The following is a 17,242-nucleotide window of genomic DNA, read 5'->3' as shown; positions in this document are numbered from 1 at the left end:
ACAGTACTCACAGTACTCACAAACCTGTAGTTTTTCCCATGACTCAGAAACCAGTCATCTCAGCTTAAAAATATCCTGGGCAACACAATCCAAGGACAAATCCAGGTTGGATTTTAATGACCAAAATTCACTAATTATGGCTGGCTGGTAAAAAAAAAAAAAAAAAAAAAAAAAAAAAAAAAAAAAAAAGTGGTCCAATTGCAAGTCCCTGTGAGTTTATTCCTCTATGGATAAACCAACACAACATTTGACCATGTACTCAACAGTGATTGCTGGTGGCCCTCCAGGAGCTAAGAACCACAGGGCTCCAAAGCTGCAAGATTTTCTCACACATAATACTACGAGGGCATCTGTACTAATGGCGCAGGGTATCTGGCAGTTTTGAAACTTTTATTGTATTTGTTCTATGAATAATTGTAGGGTTTTGCACTTCAACTTCCTTATGCTAGCACCTTTAGCTRGCAGCTAACTGACAAAACTCTGCACATGATCATTTTACAAATTAGAAGAAGTAAATCCAGGGAGAACACATGGAACTCAGGATCCTGGGATTTACATTTCATTTATTTTCTAACGGCTAAAATTCTACTTAAGTCTAATTAYACACATTGAAAAATGAGGATATGCTTATTTTTAACATCATAATCTTTGTGGAACCTATTCATTTTTACTTGGTGCTTATAGCTTCYTTCCTATTACTAACCCTTTATTCAAACTGACCTGACCTGGCTGAGTTAAGAGCTATCCCAGGGAGGTTTTAGCCTGTAAGGTRACATTGGAGCTCCCCTCCACACCCCCACCTGAGTACTGGAGATGCAGTGCAGTTCTCCCCAGAGCCTCTCTCAGGAGAGAGGAGAAAGAGCATTGCTTGAGAACCCCAGACAGAGAGGAACTGCAATACTCCTAGCATGCCTTGAGGACAGRAGGAAGGAGCAAGCAYAGCAATGCAGAGCTGGGCAAAGGATCAGGAGTGTGGATATCACATGGATACTGCCATGATTTGGTGGCTTAGTGGATAATCTCAGCATYACTTKTMCCAGGGTACTTTGCTYTGCTGCCYTTCACAACCAAACCACTTGTGCCARTTCTGTTATGCTGATAGAGGCCTCCACCAAATGCCAGACAAACATTTTCTGCAAGGCCAGTTCAAGTAGCTTTCCACAAAACTCTCCCTCAGGGTTGTACAGGTCAGCAGACCCCAGTGACCAGCAGTGTGGGCTTTTCCCTTCATCCCTAGCTGGTCACAGATACCATACACAGACGCACCATGTTGTAAGAGACCGTACTAAAGATCCGTGACTGTCTCACGATTATCGACCCCAAAAACCTGAGTGGAAGAAAAAGGGAGGGGGACTAAGTGGGGTCCGAGCCGTTCAGCTTCTGGGACAGCGCGTCCTACCCATGCATCACTGGCTTCTGTTTGAAGAACACCCCCTGTTCTTTTCATGCCCCAAGAATCTGCATCGGGTCACCATGCTCACCATATTGCACACCTGCTTTGGGGTAGTCCAAGCCAATTCTACGTGGCCAACTCATGACTTGCATGGCCTGCAGCCACTCGCTTTGAAAAAGACTATAAAAAGTCTCCCCCGAGAAGACCACCCGGAGATCTCTCTACCAGCTGATTGATGACCATCGTGGGACCTTGGAAGACCTCGTTAACTCTGCTGGTAGCTATATAACCCACTTTCTCTCTCTTTCTCTCTTTCTCTCTCTTTCTCTCTCTCTTACCCTCTTCTATCGCAAAATACCCAAATAAATTSTCCCTGATTATTTGAAGCATACACATTTGCCTTTCTCATTTTCTTTTGYACTCTGAGATTCCAAAAAGAACCTATCAGGACCCCCGCTTCAACTCGAGCGGATCGTGMCACATGTACTCCCCAAAACTGTGATCCAGAACTTCATGGAGCTGATGTTCATTATTGAGATTGGCTGCACTGGGTTACTGGCATTGCAGAGCTGAGAGCAAGGCAATTTATTCCCAAGAAGTGACACGGAAGAGACTGCTGGAAGAGTGCAATGGGCAAAGCATGGGTGTGTGCACAGAACTGTATGACAGGAGATGGGGGAGGTTTGCCAAGCTGTCAGCAGTGGGAAGAGCTGGCATGTAGGGACACTGTGCAGTTGAAGAAGATCTGTCATGCTGTACAACCTCTCACTGACCAAAGAAGTTTTAAAACCAACTTTGTCCTACTATGCAAGGATTTAAAGCATAAACTCCGACATTAATCCCTCACATTATCATAATCTTCAATATTAAATAGCTGCCATTTTATTCCAGCCCTACAGGGATTCTCTGAACTTCTTTCATCAGGAATGGCTAAAACAGTTCAGATAAACCCTGGCACAGCCTGGCATATGTAGTGTAAACTGGGACTYCTTCTTCACTCACTCAGATTTATTCCAGTGTAAAACTGATACAATAGAGAACTAAGTCCCCAGCCTCTCTGAGATACCGATGTTAGCCTGGATACAGAAAAAAAAAATCCGTGTATGTGTTACACATTTTTTGTGTTTGTTATCTCCTTTGGATAGTTGCCCTAGGGAGCGGAAAGACCATGTGTTTTCAGCTTTTGTGATATTTGTTGCTTATTGGATCAGAAGATTACACAGTAATCGCAAAAAAAAAAAAAAAAAAAAAAAAAAAAAAAAAAAAAAAAAAAAAAAAAAAAATCCAAAACAATAATAATATCCAAATGTTATAGCTGTGTGAAGAAAATCATCCTCAGTGAAGACTTTGCAATGAATTTGGAGGTGATGGAGAGGTTAATTTGGATATAATTCTTAAGGTTATTTGACTTGTGACCAGGAGCACCACCAGTACCATCAGTAGTGGTGCTCTACTGAAAAAGCACATTAAACCTCTCTGACAGGACTTTATCTGAATCATTAGCAAAGGTCCTGTCAATAAGGCTGTAGCAGTGGTCCACAGTTCCCAGGAAGCTGGGCCAGTGAGGTAGGCATTGCACAGCCTTCAGCAGCACAGGCCAGAAAGGTGAGAAATTGTTGCTCTGCCCCATGCTCTCCCCTCTCTCTCATCACTTCTCTTTGCCCAAAAAAGGGCCCATAAAGCTGACTCCACACCTCCCTCCAGCCCCAGACCTCACAGCTTTCTCCTRGTTTCTAAAAGGATGTGCAAACATAACCTTGGGCAAGAACTTGTTTCCCAACTCTTAAGTTCAATGAAAAACAGTTGGATGCTTGGTGAAAACATTATTTTCTCTTCGTTTTATTGATGCTGCAGAATAACAGTGCACAAAACATCAAGGGCCACGATCCTTCCCTCTGAACACAAAATGCTGATAGCKCAAGTGGTTGTGGTTAAATTGATGAGTGAGCTGGAAGTACAAACTGCTGGCATAAAGGGGTTCAGAGATGGGTATGCATTTCCCACAGCTGTTACATTTTCCCTAGCAGGCATGAAATTTACTGTTTGAAAAGATACTTTTTGAAATTGTTACTAGCTTTGAGAAGAATAACACATTTCAAGCTTTCTTWGCACATTGTAAGCAAACACAAACAATGGTACGATTATAAACAGCATTTAAAAGATTCCCTGACAGTCACCTTTAAAAACCTGCAATTTTCAGTAAAAGGACTCTGCTGCATTTTTTCCCATTAAATCTCTTATATCTCAGGTCTCAGTTTTTGTTTCTGCTAGATGTGGAGAGGTATCTTAACAATGTAATAGCACGTCAGGGATGTGATGTGGCACGCTACTTCAGCACAGTTTTAGGAATCTTCTGAGCTGAAGTCAGATAATAGTTTATATTCAACAATCATCTTAAAAGGCGTGTTACACCCTTTCAGGAGAATGAGGGGAAAAAAAAACCAAGATTTAAAAAATGCCATGGGAAGCAAACTGTAGAGATATATACTTTTTCATAAAGATACACTAAAAAATATGCTAAAGGGCCCAACAATATGTATTCTTCTGTACTCATGTTTTTTTTCTGGTAGATGTTCAAATCAAGATCTACTTGAGGAAAATACAGCTGCTATGAGAACAGTCTTTTTCTATATTGATCTCCTCAGCTATGTTTTTCATTGCCTGTCATAGAGATCTCTTCCTAAAATGTAATCTGCACCCAGCAGTATCAGTGGTAATGTCTCTCTAAACTTTCCAAATAGACCTTTATATGGTCATCCATGGTGCGTTTATCTTCACACTTGTTTTTATCTAAAAGTTGACCATCTAGCCCAAAACAGTTTTCCAGGGAACTTCTCCAGTCAGAGGAGGGAAACAAGTGTCTTCACAAGGCAGATTCACTCCTCAAGAAGTGTGTTTGGAACCAATAAGAGGAACTGCCTTCTGCATGACCCTGTGTCAGCCCACTAAACGTGGAGACAGCCAGCTGAGACAGGCTCAGCCTCCATATGCCTGAATATATGTGAAATAAAGCTCACCACAAATGTACTCTTGCACTGGAGATGCTCTAAGGCTCAGATTCACTCCATCCTTGCTTAGGTTCCCTTCCAAGGTACCTGTGGGAGAAGTCATTTGCCTGAGGGACTTTCTATAAAGACTGGAGAATGACAGACCCATCCTAAGAGTGAKCCATACCACAGGGCTGCACAAAAGAATGTGAGAAAAACACTCAAATTCTATTCAGGCCTCTCGCCTGCTGAGAGACCACAGCTGAACCAAGTGTGACCCTGTTCCATTTCAGGCAGCCTGGGCAAGGGATTAGCATAATGTGTCATGAATCCTAGCCTAAACCCCACAAAACTGGATTTCCATGGACAGTGTACAATACCAAATTGTCATACTTTGATGTAAGATAATACATAACTAAGTATAAGGCAAATTCATAATCGCCTGAAATGGTAGCTCTTAGAGAGCACAGAAACCAGATGTTGGCTTTATGGAGGTGATAAACTGTTTTMAAAGCCACAGTACAATAGGATTTCAGCTGTTCAAACAGATTCTGCTAAGTCATCTGTATATATCCAAGGAGMGAATCTGCCCTCAATGACTATGCTTCTGCTTATTTTTAACTGGCAACTTAAAAACGTCAGTCAGCATGAAGTATTGGAGCCAAGTGGTCACCTGCTATGTTTATTAATTTCAATACATTAATTTTAGCTTTGTCTGTTGACATTCAGATGTCTGTGCACCATACTCCCTGATAAATCTGCTCATAGCAGTGTGATGCATGAAGATATGCAAAGAGCTTGTGTGTCAGACCAAAGCTACTGAAATGTTTCTGGCTCAAASCATCAAAGTCAAGAGTCCAAGCAAGTTTCAAACTAACACAGCAGGAGCCTGGCTAACACTGCAATTTCACATTGCTATGGTTTAGCATTCTTGCTCTTGTCCAGCCCAGAAACTCTGCTCATCTGTGAAACCACTCTCAGGAGTAAGCATACTCAGCTGAATGCAGAAATACCATTTTTCCCCCAGTCTTCCCTAGTCCAAGACCTACTCTGAAGTGCAGCTCCTTGGTTATTTCTGCTATTACTGGTTTAACTGCTATTATCTCAGTCCTGTTGGATCATAAAAGTGAAACCAATGCTGCTGCTAAGCTAGACTGGACTCCGGTGTGCAAAGACCCATGGCCAATTTAGTCCCATCCTTCAGGTTAACTCTGTGAACCTCGTTAGTTAAAACCAGATACCCACCTCYTCCTTCTCCTTCTCTTTCCCAAACTGTCCATGCAGTCACGCAGGAGATGCTTAATGCCATATACCTGTTCATTCATTTTCTTCCATTACTAAGATGAAAACAGGATTCCACTGATATTTGAGGAAAACATAAACAAACAATGCATAAAGATAAATTATGAATATGAAGAACTACAATTCATGCAAGTGAATAGGACTAATAGCTATTTTTTTCATTCCCCACACATGGTGGAGATTTATTTGCTTCTAAATAATATTATTACTGTAATAAGGTTTCATAGAAATTGACTTTTGGGGCTCTCCCTGAGTCACTGTGGATATTTTTCCACCACCACTGATTTCAAAGTGCTTTCCTACGGTCTGATTTTTTTTCCATGCTAAGGTAAACTTACCTTACTTTGAAAGAGCATTAAACCCAAATTCGTAACAGCATGTGGTGTTTAACTGCTGGAAGCTCTGGATATTCTATACAAAAACTTTACTGGAAAGCTCAGAGCTCAGGGATTTCTACATATTAGTTATGACATYTTTAGGAATATTTAGATTTTGAATCAGAACTCAAGTGGGTTTTAGTGACATCAATTTTATCCCCAAAGGAATATTACCACACTAAAGACAAATGATTGTGGTTTGTTCCTATATAAGAAAAAGTTCGTTTTTATGAAAAAATAATGTGCTGACTAGACAAACTTCCCTGCTGTGCTGGAAGATAGTAAAAGGTTTATGCTAAACTTTATTCTGGGTTTACATAGAGACCTCAGAATTGGATGTGAGGGGTGTGTATACATATATGGCTTTCATTCTCAAAACATTACAATGATAACAGCAAGAAAAACCCTGGGATTGTTGTGCCCCGGTTAGCTTGTTAAATGTTCACACTAATAAATATAGTTAATAACTGCAAAACAGCTCTTGATGTTGAGACTGTTATATACTGGTTGGAGATAAGCAGGAGTTTCTAAACTGAACATAGGTAAGTAGGCAGGTGATTTCATGCAAAGTCAATTTGTCTCTTTCTTGCAACGGAGGGAGTCACAAGATAGGAAAAATGCTCGTTTGTTATATGCTAAGCAATTCAGATGTGGTTAGCAGCTTTAGTTTTCCARTGGCTTGAAGCAGGAACTTGGAGTCTGGCACAATATAAGCATGATCCTACTGACTTGTGTTTGGCTTTGTCTGTGAAATGCTGCCTAGAGCAGAGCAAGCTGATCGCCTGAATTTGAAAGGAAATGAGGCTTATTTAATTGGGTTCTCTGTCAATCCTTCCCTAATAAGTTTTCAACCAGATGGCCAGTTGAAAAAAAAAAGAAAGGTAAATGGGACTGAAGTTTCTGCAGTTGAAAGTTCCTGGAAGATTTTGGAAAAGCAGCAAATGCAAAAAGAAGGAAGAATTAAATATTGCATAGCCAGTGAAGAAGTCAAGTGAGCTCAGGTTACTTGTGTTTGGCAGCCCCTCAKCAGCAATATTTAGATTTTAAATAACTGCGTGCAGCCTTTTTTTTTTTTTAATGTAATTTTACAGGGATCATGAAAGCTCTTCCAGCAAATGAAAACTGATTCGAAAATACCTACAATATCATCCCATGAATTAGCATCCCAGTRTATCCAAGAAACCAGCATCCTGGCAGCTCAGAATGAGCCACAGTACACATTTTCTGTTGCCCTGCCCAMGGGAGAAAACTGAGGACAAAGTGGGTTAAAAAAAAAAAAGGCTTAAAGGAAATGAGGGAGCAACATTTTGAGAAAAGGGGAAGTGCTAGGGGCTGTGAAGAAGGCTAGTGCTCTCTCAGGTGAGGGTAGAGAGAATATGTAGTAACAGAGACACTAATTGATAGGAAATGAGATTTAAGTATTTCTGCATGTGCATTTTTTATTTGGCTTCCTGCTTATCAAACATAATCATCATAGCACCATACGTAAGCATTTTCACGGAACGGAACTTTTGCAAATAAACACAGACATATACATCTATATACATATACATCTATACATGTACGTATTTAGATCTGATTGACCCCACTTTATCTCAACATCAGGCACATAAAGACATTTCTAGTGGTTGCAGAAAGGGCACTTCAGGGAAAAGGAAGAAATAACAGGTAAAGTTGAAAACCCTCTTTTTCTCTCCTAACTGTGAGATGAAATTTGGGGTTACAGTATTTGGATTTGAAATTACTACTTGTAGGTTTTTGTTATATAACTATTTCAGTGTGCATGAAAGCTCTTCTGTCAAATTCCAACTGATTCTAAAATACTTACAGGATCATCAGTCAGGAATTGCTTTATCTTTTGCATCATCTCAAAAGAAAGCAAACTTGAAAAATGTTTTGCAATGTAACATACGAGTTTGCATACCAACAAGAAAGGGAGACCACTATGGCAGTGCCCATTTATTTTACTGCATTTTTTATTGCTGTGCATCATATTTTACTTCCTCCTTTTGCTTTCATGTTGCTGCTATTTCTACTATATAATGTATATGCCATATTAAAATCTGTTATCATRATATCACAAAATAAAACACTGACTAGTAATAATTGTCAATAGAAAATACTGGAAGCCCTGCAGTAAAGAATTGTGGGGCAGACAATTTGGAGACAAACCTGCACACAGGAGAAAATGTTCCCTTTCTTTCATAACACAGGAGTAGTGGCTTTATGCAGTGATATACAGGCTTTATAATAGCAGAAAAAGCTGTAGAAATGTGTGCATATTATATACATAAATAACAAGTTTTTCACAAATCTTACACAGCCCTTGACCTAAGTGTGACCATGGATGCCCTGGGTCAGTCCTTGAATTAGGTGCTTCATGTTTTCCTTTATTAATTTTATAAATATTGCCTTCTAATTGTATGGAAGGTTCCACTGCAAGCTTTTGCTAGTGGCTAAACTTGGCAGCCTGTTACATATTAGAGGCAAACTACATTCTCATCTCCTTTTCAATCTTGCCCCTTTATTGAGCTTATTTTAGGTTAGAAGGCTAGAAATTTAGTCTAAGACAACTTAAGGAAAATAAATTCTACCAGACACTTCAAATCCAAATGATGTAAATAAGACTTGTTCCATTGATTTTTCAGGAGAGTAGCTGGAGACATAAAAAAACCCTTTCTGTTTCCTGGCACCCTGGGTCTGCACTTGGTTAATAGTGTGTATTTGCCTCCTGTATCACTTGCCTAACCACCACTCAGACCCAAACTGCCTGTCTTTTGATCCCAGTTTGATTGCTTTGCTCCTTTGCTGATTAGATTCTCACAGCTTACAGGCAGCAGTGATTGAGAAAGCWGTTCAGAACTAGGCCTATCAGAGTATAATTTAGGAACAAATATAATAATCTCCATCACAATATGAGTATGGAAAAAGTTACAATTCAGAAAAATGACTAATGCTTTTTTATACTTAAATGATGCCGAAACAACTTAGGCACTTTCTAGCTGTCTGTTCCACTCCAAACTACCTTTAACATTTCTTCTGAAAATGTGATTTCAGGTAATTTATTTCCATACACTTTATAGTTTATGAAGACAATCGCTATTCACTATGTTCATATTGTTCCTATAACACTTTATTTCATATTCTGCATTGGTTTTTCTTCTTGCTTTAGTGCAAACCCCTTATATTTACTGTATAGATACTTCAGTTGCTTTTTACTGTTTGTAGAAAAATTCTCAGACAAGACACTTTCCTTGTGTCCACTTMTATCTTCTTGTAATTCATATACATACATCCTTCTAGATAAGAATGATTTCCTACTCTTTACCTATTCTTTTTTTGTTTGTCTATGTACTTTGCAATCAAATTTTGTTTCCTTTCTGGTAAAACCAGATGTCTTTTCCGCTCCTTGCAATTCTTCTCACTTTATCACTCAGAGACTCCCAAGAGGTTGGTATCCCTGGTGCTCAGTATTGAGAATAAATATTTTCTAGGAGATGGATATCCCCAAATCTTATGTCACATAATTATAGGAAAGGCGATCTGCAGAASTTGCTACAGATCACCAAATCCAACCAGATCACCAAATCTAACCATGCTGTTCAAGGCAAGGACAGATGACAGGCTGTGGAAGCAGCAGCAGGAAGTATCAAAGGCAAGAGAAGAGCAATAGGAATGACCTAGGAACAGGAATGTGGCACCTGATTCCAGAGGCCATCTCTATCTACATGGATGACAAGTACGTAATCAGGTTGGTCAAGCATGGCTTACCTTAAGGGAAATGATTTACCTTCTTCAATGAAGCAACTACCTGGATGGATGAGGGGGGAGCAGCGGATATTGTCTACCTTGACTTCAAAAAGTCTTTCTATACTGTCACTCACAATGCCCTCATGGGCAAACTCAGGAAGTTTGGATTGGATGAGTGGACAGTCCCAGCGGGCTGTGCCCTGAATGTATTGAAGGCATCTAGAKATTAGCAGTTCATTATGATCTTAACACACAGCAGCTTATCTTAGGACACTCAYACCAGACACAAAAAAGAGTGAGTGAATGCTGACAGCTCATAGAGSTGAGATGTGGGATAGGATGGAGAAACTCATTCCTTAGATGCCCTAAAGAGTAGAAAAAAGCATGTGTAAAAATAAGCTTTAGCTCTCAACCTAAGAAGAGACCAGGAGACAAGATGAAGTCTCAACAGCCAGTGTCATTGTCCTTCAACAGGACATCTGTATTCAAGCATCCTGACCYATGTGCTGGACAGACTGCCTGGGTATGTATGTCCTGGTGCTTGTCTGTGGAAGTCTGAGAGGGCATGTGTGAAATCAGCAACGTTTTAAAGTAAATCACCTTCCAATCCTGTTTTTCTGCAACTGCTGCTTCTTGCTCTTTCACTACCCTGTCTTTTCTAAAGCACCTTCCAACAGTGTAAGACTGCTCTTGGAGCTGACTGGAACCTGCTACTCCCTTGGTTGAAGTCCACTTTACTCTGCCTATCCTCATATGTCACAGACTCCAGCTCCCACAACAATGGRTTCAGAAGTCCTTTGCAGTCTGCTGACAACTCCCTGGTACTGGCCAGGGCTCAGCCTTTATAAAGTGCTTGGGACGCGACCTCACCAGCATTAAACAGAGGGAAAATGGACAAYGTAAATGAAGGCTGAATGAGTAGAGGACAAATAAAAAGAGATGCTCCATTTCCCCAGCATCTCTGCCTTGATTGCCATTACCATCACTGATCTGTTCCAGGTCATGTSATTTGTCCACAGAAGCGTGACAACCAGAGAAGGCTTTTCTGGTTCATCAGTCTACAAATGTACATCACAGCACATTTTGGTTGCTCTTCAAGACTGTYGTAACAGGCAATATGTCTGTGGCTTCCTTATGACCTTGGTATATGAAAATCTCTAACATCTTCCACTTACATGCTTCYAGGCACCTTGAGATTATTCTATATGTAATTCACTTATAACATCTATTGATCATCTATTAATTTTACATGAAGTATTTATAAATGCACCCTTCATATAAAGTATGATTCATTCATCTACAAAAAAAAATTTATTGTTTGTGGAGTTATATTATACAAAATAGATCTTTATTATTAACCRAATGAAATTACAACATCCTGTAAAAATCATTCATGATTATGAAGATGGAGAAACTACATTGACATGTTTAATAGTACTAGAAATTAAGTAGTATGGCTATTATACTATATATATAATATATWGGCTTTTATGGCTGAACAGCTTTTGGCTTCATTCTTTATTTAATAGCTATTTTCATCCACCACGTCACCCTAAATTCCATCATAACTCTCTATAAATCACGTCACCCACTTAAATGCTGTAATTAATTGTCCTATTTAATCAAAGAAACAAAAACAGCCATACCTATATATAAAAGTAAAATATCCAGGACAAAATTTCAACAGATAGGTAGTCCCAGACAATTTGTACCAAAAAACATTTAAATTATAACTTTGAAGTGTAAAGCAACTGCAAATAGGAATGGTGAAATGTATGAACACACAAAGAAAAAATGCAGAGCTAAAAAAACCCCATAAATTCAGTGAGGAAACTGCTTTTTGCTCCTAAAAGATTTTAAGACCTGATATTTGATATGAAATACTGTATTTCTACTAACTTCCAGTACTTGATTTAATGGTGGACAGATTTATGCCACTGGTCAACCTTGCTCACCATCCATTAATGTTACATATTTGACTCAGAATCTCTATTCTACAATTTTTCTCAAGACTTCAGCCTTGCCTGCAAGGTTACCTTGCAGTAGGAATATTCATTTTATTCATGTCATACTAATGGGGTTGTTTCATCCATGTTCAGTGTGATGATTTTAACTTTGCCATGATGCATCTGCATGCAGAGAATGGAAGTTATTTTGAATAACATGATCAGCTTGGGGAAGAGGATTGCTTGTCTCTTCACTCCCCGTTCAAACACCCCTTTTTCGGGGGACAGCTTCAGTGACGACCCAGAGGACACTTAACAAGCTAGGTTGGAAGGCAATGTAATTCTGAGTAAGAAATCAGGATTTGTTTCCAGACATCACTGACAATTGTATCAAGGTATAATCCTGATACAATTTTTCATACACCTTCAAAAGAGTCTTCTGTGCTGCAACAACAGTATCTGAGAGAAGGATACAACTTGTACCTTCTGTCTCCAATACGTCATCAGGAGCAGACTGCACGTTTGGGGGCCAGACACAGCTGCCAATGGTGGTTTCCAAAATAGCACCTACATGTTAACCCTGGGATTAACTCGGTTGGATAGAGCATGGTGTTAATAATGCACAGGTTGTGGGTTCAATCCCTCTATGGGCCACTGACTTAAGAATYCAACTTTATGATCTTTGTGGGTCCTTTCCAGCTCAAAATATTCTCTAACTCCTGCAGTGTCAGAGACGGACAGCAGTGGGAGCAGCTATTGGAGCAGATTCGTTCTGTGCAAAGCTGCTTCCAGACTYGTGAAACACTGACAGGTACAGTCAGTACAGGAGCTGCAATGCAACCAGAAGGGAGATCACTCCACGGTTATTGCCTGCACTGTGGTTATCACTCTGAGCTACTGCTAGAATGCAGAAAAGCATAATTTGGAAAGCTGACAAGTGTAACTTGCCAAAGAAGTAGATTTGTCTTCTTTGACAAATTTAACTCAAAATACTTATGCCTACCAATACATGTTGTAAGTACAGTAGATTAGTAAAACAGTAGTTTTGAGGTAAATATAGCTTTCATGTCAACACATAAAAAATAATTATATTTATTGACATCACAGAAGCCTGAGAAGTCAGATGAAAGAGAGGTCAAACTGAATTGCCTAACAACTGGACCAACAAKATAAACTTAACAATCTCGTGAATTCTAAAATTTTCTAATCAATCTGATTGCTACAGTGTGTCAAAATCCAGTTAATTTGTGTTTTATCTTTCAGAGATTTACTAGCCTCAGAGCCACAGTTAAAGAAGCTTTCATGATGCCTTAATTAATTACATTATGTAGTCTTTTTTTTAAAAAGTTCTCTATTTAGTAAAATATATGGTATATTATAATTGGTAAGAAATGATGAAACTCCTTGTGCATTGTATTTTGGRAATGTTTTCAGACATTATCAATAACAGATAATTTTCATATACATWATTTCATCAGCAATACATGCCTTTCTGTATGGATCAGGTAAAACCATCCTAACTGCATTTCAGTATCAAACTACTCCCAGGGCAAGTACTACATGAATACCACTATACTGATGGAGATCTGATGTATACTTTCATTACTGCAAAGTTTACATTACTATAAGTCTGCTCTCAACTAAACTGCTGTAGAGCATCAGCACTCAAAGTATGTACAAAATTGGCATATTTCACTGAAAATTCATTTWAAAATCATTGTGTCTCCTGTATTTCTGCTTCTTGCCTTCAGTGTCTCCCTTCCCTGCAAAGCTTCCTTGTGCTCTTTTGCCCAGACCATTTACTAYCTGGCAGCTTCCTCAGTAGGTCCACACTTTTATCAGCTCTAGAAGTTAAAAATGACCACAAATTGTGGCTAACAGCTGGGGAGGAGAAAGCCAGGAATGCATAGGAAGAAGATAGGAGAGAAGACAGCAATTGAACAGCAAGTTGAAACCTTTAGGCCCAAGAAAGCATTACAGGTATTTACTGGTTGCAAATGGTTAAACACATAYTTCAGTTAATTGGAAACAAAATGTGCTAGGAAGGAAAAGGAAGGATGTTTCCAAAGTTTTCTTCTTGAATAACCACAAACTTAAATATTTTTAAAATAGTTAAACAGAAGTGGTCTGATACATAATGGAATCAATAAGGCCAGTACAAGAATGCTGAGTCAATAGATAGTTTGAAATTCTTACATTATTTCTCCTCAACTGGGAAAAAATATTTCTCTTTTTATGAAACAAAATTACAGAAACRTTGAAAACCCCAATACAAACAAGTTTACTTGTACTGACTGCATGGTGCATGATTTAGTGTGTCAGATCCTAACAACATTCCATCTACCCAGGATTAGCAAACATTGAAAGCTGAATTTCCATAGCATTTTCAGAAATCCAAACTTTCTTTGCCTCATTTTTATCTCTTTGGTTCCTCTGTCATGGTCTAATCAGAGATGGCAACAAAGTACCAAATAGTCGCTTGCTCATTCCCCACACTAGGGGGTAGAAGAATTGGAAAAAGTAAAACTTACGGTTTGAGATAAGAACAGTGTAATAATTTAAACAAAAAAAAATTATAATAGTAATATTAGTGATAGTAATAATAGTAATAATAATAAAGAGTGTAATGAAAAGGAGAGAGTGAAGAATGAAACCCATGAAAAACAAGTGATGCACAGTACAGTTGCTCACCACCCACTGACTGATGCCAGCCCTTTCCTGAGCAGTGATCATTGGCTCTTGGGCAACTCTCCCAGTTTATATACTGGACATGATRTTCTGTGGTATAGAAYATGCCAGTCAGCCATCCTGGCCATGCTCCCTCCAAGCTTTTTGCGCAACTGGTCACTGGCAGATAATGGGAAACTGAAAATCCTTGATTTAAAGTAAGCACTACTTAGCAATAATCAAAACATCAGTGTGTCACCAACATCATGCTCATAATAAATTTAAAACACAGCATTGTACTAACTACTGGGRAAAAAAAATTAACTTTATCTCAGCCAAAACTAGAACATGTTCAAATGAAACACAGTGGTAGGGAAYATCTTTGACTTGCCATGTAAATCATTCCCAGCAAATATAAAACTTTCCTGCTCAGAGCTTTTGATAAAAGAATGTATTGTGAACTAAAGGCCAAGTGGCAAGAAATCAGTGTTTTCAGTTATTATTATCATCTTTCATGTACTTCACATAGGATCTGTACCAGATGGCCCACACTGAAATCAGGAATCAAAACTACCAGCTTGTGTGCAAATATTTGTATTCTAATGCTCAGAGCAGAGTACCATGGTGATTCTGTGGTATTTTTGAATGCCACTTTCAGAAACCATTACACTTATGGATCACCTAAGGACGCTCGTGGCTTACAGTTGAAAACTTCTGCCYACATGCACTTGCACAGCAGGTCCCTTTCCAGCACATTCTTCTCTTTTTACAGCCGCACCAAAGCTAACTTGCTGCATACAGAGACTGAATTTGCTCCTCAGAGAAGGTCCAACATGTTGGACAAACTTTGGATTATCTGCCATGGAATGCTGAAGCTTTTAGAATATACAGATTCTAATCAAATCACAAATTATGGTATTTTTCCTTCTACTTCACATGGTAGAAGTATGACTGTGACTGTCCTGAACTTCTTGTTTGATGGCTCAAAAAAGCAATTTATTRTTGCCAATACTTGGAAGCAATTTGAGCAAAGCAGCTTAGATTGGAAGGAACTGGAGGATGGGTGTTTGACTTAAGAGTGGATTTGGATCTCAAATTTCAAGGGAGAATGTTTGTCAGGGAAAAATGATCACTTCAGTTAATCAAAAGTAATTAAAATGTGTTTTCCTTTCTCCTAAGAGAAAGTTATTTATATATGAAATAAGTTGTTCTGCATTTGCAAATTATGATTTCATTGCCTGACAGATACACYTGACCAAAGCTGAAAACAAAAAAAGAGCTTTTTGCCTCAGTTTCTTCCCAAATATCACTGCATAATGTGATCTGCTATATGCTAGCAAGAGCATCATAGTCACAAAYTTGCTTTTTTAAGTACCATCTGGAATGTGTGTGTCTGAGCAGAGCCCAAGGAGAAACTCAGAAAAGTATAAAGTGCATACAAATCAGTGCTTGTGGCACCTCTTGAGAAAGCCAAAAAAAAAAAAAAATGGGAACAGGAAGATCAGTTACATTGCCTGTCTCAGGCCAGGGCATTCAGGGCATTTTCTAGTCTGAATTAAAAAAACCCCAAAACTGAAAAAAAAAAATAGTAATGGAGAATATATCTTTTTAGAAAAAAAATGACGTTCATAAGAACCTAAATGAAAAGGTTGAAAAATATTTGATTTAATCACAAATATTTGAAAGACTCATGCAATGATTGAATGTATTATTAATATTGAGGAAAACTTATTATGGTGTTTGATAGGTCAGTGGATGAAACTCAATGAACATGAGTTCCAACACACACTGTRTTTTGATCTTCCTTATTTACTGTACTGTAATTGCTTTAATTCTCAGCAGAATATGTGAAAATTATGCCGAGGTTTAAATATCAACTTGTCCATGAAGTGYATTCATCTCCACAGCACAAATGAATCATTTTTGTATCAGGCAATAAACCTTAATTTTAGACCATGCAAATGAATTGTCTTGATTTTTAATTTTGATAGAAGAAAGCATTCTTTTTAGATGAAACAGAAACATATTGAGCTAAATAGACATTGGAAAAAATAAATAATATTAAGTTGGCATAATTTTAGAATACATTCAAGAATAAATTAGAGGACAAGATTACATTCTGATGTTCGCAGTAGTCACATACTGCCATGAGAAACAGATGTGATAACAATTCAAATCCTTTAGATTTAAACTGAGCCAAATTTAGACTATAAACTCTCTGGGATTTGCATATATTTGCTTCTTTGAAGTACGTATATTTAAAGCCCTATAATAACAAAGAACAAAAAGACTGGAAACTAAACTTTGGAAAAACTGACAACTGACTACAGAGAGTCATTTGGAAAAGACTGGACCTATGTATTWGCTTAATGCTTTTAGGTACATGGTAGATATTACAAAAAATTTAAGTGTAACTCCTACTTTTGTTTTCAAAAAGGATGTCTTTTATAGACAGAATTGCTTGATCAAACAGTAGAGAGCATGAGAAAAATGAGACATATTTTTATTATTTTATTTTTTAAAATGGGTAGCTATTAAGGAATCGGTAGTGACAACCAAAGAAAAAATAACCATAATCCCTTCCCATGGTTAATTTCTGCTCAGCCAATGGCAATACGATGAAGAGCTTCTAAACAGGCAACTGGCACACACAGGCCCATACTAGCTAGAAAGGCAATTTTGACCGAAAGCCACTAATCCTCAGTACATGCTGAGCCAGAGAAAGAAGGATTTCATACTGAAATGGATGCACCCAAGATAAGCACTGAGCAGCATAAGAGCCAGAGCCAGGCTGTGCTATGGATGTTTCAGCAGTAATGT

This window comes from Malurus melanocephalus, unplaced genomic scaffold (assembly GCF_030028575.1).
Source record: "Malurus melanocephalus ecotype Western Australia unplaced genomic scaffold, MMel_1.1 scaffold_3, whole genome shotgun sequence".
NCBI classification, from domain to species: domain Eukaryota; kingdom Metazoa; phylum Chordata; class Aves; order Passeriformes; family Maluridae; genus Malurus; species Malurus melanocephalus.
This window is presented reverse-complemented; position numbering follows the sequence as displayed.